General features: G+C 42.0%; 1 protein-coding gene across 1 annotated transcript in view; it reads left to right on the forward strand.

Moving 5' to 3' along the window:
• MTARC2 (mitochondrial amidoxime reducing component 2) overlaps positions 1 to 5997 on the forward strand; it is a 38398-nt gene extending 32401 nt beyond the window's left edge. The window contains exon 8 of the mRNA XM_061160074.1: positions 5150 to 5997. The gene's annotated coding sequence lies outside the window, so the exon portion shown is untranslated. The remainder of the gene's footprint in view (positions 1 to 5149) is intronic.
• The last annotated feature ends 910 nt before the right edge of the window (positions 5998 to 6907 follow it).

Consider the following 6907-nt stretch of genomic DNA (forward strand, 5'->3'; position numbering starts at 1 on the left):
CCAGCATTTGGCATGATGTACTCTGCATATAATTTAAATAAGCAAGGTGAAAATACACAGCCTTGACGTACTCCTTTCCCAATTTGGAACCAGTCCGTTGTTCCAAGTTCTAACTGTTGCTTCTTGACCTGCATACAGATTTCTCAGGAGGCACATAAGATGGTCTGGTATTCCCATCTCTTGAAGAATTTTCCATAGTTTGTTGTGATCCACACAGTCAAAGGCTTTGTCATAGTCAATAAAGCAGAAGTAGATGTTTTTTGGAATTCTCTTGTTTGTTCTATGATCCAATGGATGTTGGCCATTTAATCTCTGGTTCCTCTGTCTTTTCTAAATTCAGCTTGAACATGTGAAAGTTCTCAGTTCACGTACTGTTGAAGCCTGGCTTGGAGAATTTTGAGTATTTGCTAGCGTGTGAGGTGAGTGCAATTGTGTGGTAGTTTGAACATTCTTTGGCATTGCCTTACTTTGGGATTGAAATGAAAACTGACCTCTTCCAGTCCTGTGACCACTGCTGAGTTTTCCACATTTGCTGGCATACTGAGTGCAGCACTGTCACAGCGTCATCTTTCAGGGTTTGTAATAGCTCAGCTACAATTCCATCACCTCCACAAGCTTTGTTCTTAGTGATGCTTCCTAAGGCTCAGTTGACTTCACACTGCAGGATGTCTGGCTCTGGGTGAGTGATCACATCATCATGGTTATTTGGGTCATTAAAATCTGTTTTGTTCTTCTGTGTATTTAGTTTTTCTGTGTATTCTTGCTACCTCTTCTTAATATGTGACTTCGCTAGTGGCTCAGACAGTAAAGAGTCTGCCTACAATGTGGAAGACCTGGGTTTGATCCCTGGGTTGGGAAGATCCCCTGGAGGAGGAAATGGCAACCCTTTCCAGTATTCTTGCCTGGAGAATCCCATGGATAGAGGAACCTGGCAGGCTACAGTGCATGGGATTGCAAAGAGTTTTGGACATGACTGAGCGACTTACTGAAAAGTAAGCACTGCATATTTCATAGTATCTTCTCCTTCTGTTAGGTCCATACTGTTTCTGTCCTTTGTTGTGCCCATCTTTGCATGAAATGTTCCCTTGGTATCTCTAATTTTCTTGAGGAGATCTCTAGTCTTTCCCATTCTATTGTTTTCCTCTGTTTCTTTGCATTCGTCACTGAGGAAGGCTTTCTTATCTCTCCTTGCTTTTCTTTGGAACTCTGCATTCAAATGGGAATATCTTTCCTTTTCTCCTTTGCTTTTCACTTCTCTTCTTTTCTCAGCTATTTGTAAGGCCTCCTCAGACAACCATTTTGCCTTTTTGCATTTCTTCTTGGGGATGGTTTTGATCACTGCTTCCTATATAATATTATGAACCTCTGTCCATAGTTCTTCAGACATTCTATCTATCATCTCTAATCCCTTGAATCTATTTGTCACTTCCACTGTATAATCATAAAGGATTTGATTTAGGTCCTACTTGAATGGTCTAGTGGTTTTCCCTACTTTCTTCAATTTAAGTCTGAATTTGGCAATAAGGAGTTCATGATCTGAGCCACAGTCAGCTCCTGGTCTTATTTTTGCTGACTGTATAGAGCTTTTCCATCTGTGGCTGCAAAGAATATCATCAGTCTGATTTCAGTATTGACCATCTGGTGATGTCCATGTGTAGAGTCTTCTCTTGTGTTGTTGGAAGAGGGTGTTTGCTATGACCAGTGTGTTCTTTTGGCAAAACTCTATTAGCCTTTGCCCTGCTTCATCTGTACTCCAAGGCCAAATTTGACTGTTACTCCAGGTGTTTCTTGACTTCCTACTTTTCCAGTCCCCTGTGATGGAAAGGTCATCTTTTTTTGGTATTAGTTCTAGAGCTTGTAGGTCTAGAACAGAACCATTGTAGGTCTGAAGATCTTCACAGAACCATTCAACTTCAGCTTTTTCAGCATTAGTGGTTGGGGTATAGACTTGGATTACTATTGAATGGTTTGCCTTGGAAACAAACAGAGATCATTCTTTCGTTTTTGAGATTGCATCCAAGTACTGCATTTCAGACTCTTTTGTTGACTGTGAGGGCTACTCCATTTCTTCTAAGGGATTCTTGCCCACAGTAGTAGATATAATGGTCATCTGAATTAAATTCGCCCATTCCAGTCCATTTTAGTTCACTGATTCCTAAAATGTCGATGTTCACTCTTGCCATCTCTTGTTTGACCACTTCCAATTTACCTTGATTCATGGACCTAACATTCCAGGTTCCTATGCAATATTGTTCTTTACCGCATCAGACTTTACTTTCAGACTTTACAGTCACATCCACAACTGGGCGTTGTTTCTTCTTTGGCTCAGCTTCTTCATTCTTTATGGATTTATTTCTCCACTGATCTCCAGTAGCATATTGGGCACCTACCAACCAGGGGAGTTCATCTTTCAGTATCCTATCTTTTTGCCTTTTCATATTGTTCATGGGGTTCTCAAGGCAAGAATACTGAAGTGGTTTGCCATTCCCTTCTCCAGTGGACCATGTTTTGTCAGAACTCTACATGGCATGGCTCATAGTTTCTTTGACTTAGACAAGGCTGTGATCCAACTGGTCAGTTTGGTTAGTTTTCTGTAATTGTGGTTTCCATTCTATCTGCCCTCTAATGGATACTCCACTGTATTGCTCAGTCTCAAATCCCCTCAAAATCAGATCCTTTTGTGTTGCAGTGGTTGGAAGCAAGGAACACCCGTGTTTTGCTCACACCTAGCTGTTTCCAGTTGTCTCCACTCCCAGGAGACCTTGTGTTAGAGAGCCTAAGATAACATGTTGCCTTTTCCAGTTCTTGTAGGGTCTCCATGAGGTAGATGTGATAATCAGCATTTCAAAGGGCAATAAACAAAGACTCAGGTCAACTAAGAGGACCCGGGAAGCCTGTTAAAGGTGCTTAAGGGAATTCCCTGGTGGTCCAGTGGTTAAACATCTGCTGTGCAATGCAGGGGACTCGAGTTCTAACCCTGGTCAGGGAACTAAGATCCCACAAGCTGCAGAGCTGAACTGAGCCCATGTGCTGAAACTATAGACTCCGCGAGCCACAGTGAAAGATCCTGCCTGCTGCAACTAAGACCCAACAACCAAATAAATAATATGTTAAAAAACGGGGCTTTTGGAAGGTCTTTCTGAGAGCTGTGTGTGGGACGGACTGGAGGCAGGAAAGAGATGAAAGGTCAGGCAGGTGTGATAGCATGTGACCTAAGTGGGGTGGAGGTCACAGGTGCAGAGAGTCAGTGTGGAGAGCCCAGACTGTCAGCATGCCACAGGTGCTGTTTGACCTTTGGTCCTAAGTTCCCTTTTAGCTTTTTCATCACCACTCCCCTGCACAGACCCCGAGTGCTTCCTGATGGCTGTCTCCTGCTTCTTTGCTCTAAACATGCTTCCACTTCATGAGGGTCAAGTGTCAGCCCCTCAGAGTCCCACCTGGGGGACATGGTATCTAGTCATCCCTACTGCCTACCAGGGGCTTCCTCTCTGGTGGGTATTTCTGTTGGGCTTTAAAAACAATAACCTTGCCCCTTTACTTTGATGGTGATCCTACTATGCTTTCTGATTCTGGAGGGTCTCCTTTTTCCAACAGGTTGATTAAAGTCAGTAAAAAAAATAGCTGTTACTACTTGCACAAGGATTACTTGAGTTGGTTTTTTTGGTCCTTTTAAAATACAATTATATAGAAGCTTATATGTTCCATTATAAATACAATTCATGATCATCACAGCAAATGTTGAAGACACCAGAAATGTAGAAGAAAAAATTGCCCATTGTTACTGTTTGTAAATTTTATTTTGGTTGTTTTTTGTTTGTTTAAGGTAGCCATGATCTATATGATATATCATAATCTGTATGATAGAATCATATATGTCATATATAATGCAAGTATTTATTGTATATAATTTATATATACAAATATGGATCTGTTGACTAAAGAAAAATGCACAGCCTAAAAGTTGTGAGTGAAGTCTTATTGGAGGATCTTACTGAGGACTATAACCTGGGAGACAGCCTCTCAGGTAGCTCTGAGGAACTGCTCCAAAGAGGTAAGGGAGGAGTCTGACACTTGTAGTAGAACATCCAAGGATTACTGGTAATCACAAAGAATAGAAATCTCAAGTTAATGATTTTAGTACTTTTCTATGTTTGAGAAGATGCAGGAATCTGAGCTCATTGAAATGATTCCTTAGATATTCATCTTAACTATCTAGGGCCAGTGCCTAAAGCACAGAATGCTCTTTTTCTCCATCCTGAATTGCCCTCAGGGCACACCTTCCTTGGGCAGCTGCAAGGACAGATGGCTTGATTCTTGTAAAACTGGGTTGGTGGGCAACATTTTTTTGTTTACTGAAAGGGCAGGCAGCATTTCCTGTCCACATACCATATGTCACACATATACATGTATATCTATGAACTGTGAGCTTATAAATATGTATCTAGGAATTATAAACCATGTATCATAAGCTTTTTCATAGTCCTCCAGCCTGTTCAAAGGTCATTTTTGATGGCTTCCTAATGTTACATGACACTTTGTAAAGACCACTTTATACTATTTGACACTCGGGCTATAATCCAATTTTGTTACCAGTAAAATTCTAGTAGACACAGTTGTGGCTTCCCAGGTAGCTCAGTGGTAAAGAATCCACCTGCCAATGCAGGAGACACAGAGATGCGGTTTCAATCCCTGGGTTGGGAAGATCCGCTGGAGAAGGAAATGGCAACCCACTCCAGTATTCTTGTCTGGAGAATCCCATGGACAGAGGAGCCTGGTGGGCTGCAGTCCCTGGGGCAGCAGAGACTCGGATAGGGCTGAGTGACTGAGCACACACATTGTTGTGTGTAGAGCATTGTAAGGTGTTTCCCTATAAGTTAGATTTCTAAAGAGGAATTATTGACTTGTGGGGTATAGGCATTTTTTCAGCATTTTGACCAATTGCTTTCAAAACGATTCTTCCCACCCTCGCCCCCAACTTGTTATGTGAGAAGGATCCTTGGCTCTGGCCTTTGCCAGGGTCATTTGGTGCAGGACATACTTTATATTTCCTGCATTTTAACCTTAATTAGTGACTGGTTTGTGCATGTGTGAATTACTTGTGACTGGTAAGAGAAAAAAAAATAATCAGAAATTCTTACAATTTATTCAGGTTTCAGCATCTGAGAGGCATTGATCAGCACTTTTATGACCGCAGCAGCACCACTATCTGGGCAAATCCTTATTACCCAGCCGGTAATTTCATCCTGGAAATGAACCTCTTTTTGGAGTTACGAATGTTCTGAGTTAATACAAGGAAAGTATTAAAGGTGATTTGCGAATAAGAACACACATAGATTTTAGGTAATGAGGACTTTTAAAATAAATACAATTGTCCATAAAATTATTTGGAATGTGATGGTAGCTATTACACTTCTTCAGTCCCTGACGTTAATACTGATGAGTAAAGAAAGTTGAAAGAATCAACTGAAAAGCTACAATTTTCTTCTGAATGTTTATATTTTATTATGTATTGTTGTGTATTTTAGGAAAAATGGGAAACAGTGTGCCTTAATACGTTAACACACAAATCCATCTTACTGGGTTTAACATTGCCATTGAGTCCTGTTGAGTTTTGCTCATGTGGTTTTGCCCCCATCATTATGGAATTGTGTTGTATTTGAAACGGAAATTATTCTGCAGACTTTGTTTCTTGATTTGATTATGCCTCTGTTAAGCCATGTAAAAGTAATTGTAACTGACAGGGACAAACAGTGCAAATTCCAAGTATGATAAAGAAGAGAATGGGGTTTGAAAGCAAAAGGAATTTTGAGAATAACAATAGGAGGAAGGAATCATGAACCTGTTTTTTTTTTTAGATGCAAGTAATTTTTGAACTATTCTGGTATAACTAAACAAGAATTCTCACTGATGTAACATGTGAATGAATGAACTCACCTATAATTTTGTGGTTTCTTGAATATCATTGAATATATTGAATAAATGTGATTCTCAATTGTACTTTTTCTTTGGTATTTCTTTTTAAAAATATTTATCTATTTATTTATTTTTGGCTGCGTTGGGTCTTAGTTTCAGCATACAGGCCCTTCACTGTACTGGGTGGAGTTCTCTGTAGCTGCAGCGCCTGGGCTTAGTTGCCCCTGCTGCAAGTGGGATCTTAGTTCCCCTACCAGGGATCAAACCCATATCCCCTGCGCCAGCAGGTGGATTCTCAACCACGGAGCCACTAGGAAAGTCCCAAACATGGCCTGATTTTGTGACAAAAGCCTGACCTCAGTGCCTAACAAGGATTTGTTGTTATTGTTCAGTTGCCAAGTCATGTCCCACTCTTTGTGACCCCATGGACTGCAGCACACCAGGCATCCCCATCCTTCACCATCTCCCTGCGTTTGCTCAAATTCATGTCCATTGAGTGAGTGATGCCATCCAACCATCTCATCCTCTGTGGCCCCTTCTCCTGCCTTAAATCTTTCCCAGTGAGTCAGCTCTTCCGCATCAGGTGGCCAAAGTATTGGAGCTTCAGCTTCAGCATCAGTCCTTCCAATGAATATTCAGGGTTGATTTCCTTTGGGATTGACTGGTTCGTTCTTCTTGCTGCCCAAGGGACTCTCAAGAGTCTTTGGCACCACAGCTCGAAAGGGTTGCGCAGGACATTCCCTGCTGCCTTGAAGAAGCCTCGGGACCTTGTGCTCGTAGCCAGGGTTCCTGGCAAATGCAGCTGCATCTCTGAGGCTTTGTGTCTGGAGGAGCCCGACAAGTGTGCAGTCCTATAGAGGGCAGTCTCTGCTCGGCTTTGCTGTTCGGAGCTGCCGGCTGCGGCCCTGAATACCTGGGCTTGCAGGTCCTGAGACCCTAGTCTCCTGTCTCGCCCTCAGATTCCCACCCGCCCAAAGCTCCCGGGCCCCAGCAG

The sequence above is a fragment of the Dama dama genome, chromosome 14 (assembly GCF_033118175.1).
Source record: "Dama dama isolate Ldn47 chromosome 14, ASM3311817v1, whole genome shotgun sequence".
NCBI lineage: Eukaryota > Metazoa > Chordata > Mammalia > Artiodactyla > Cervidae > Dama > Dama dama.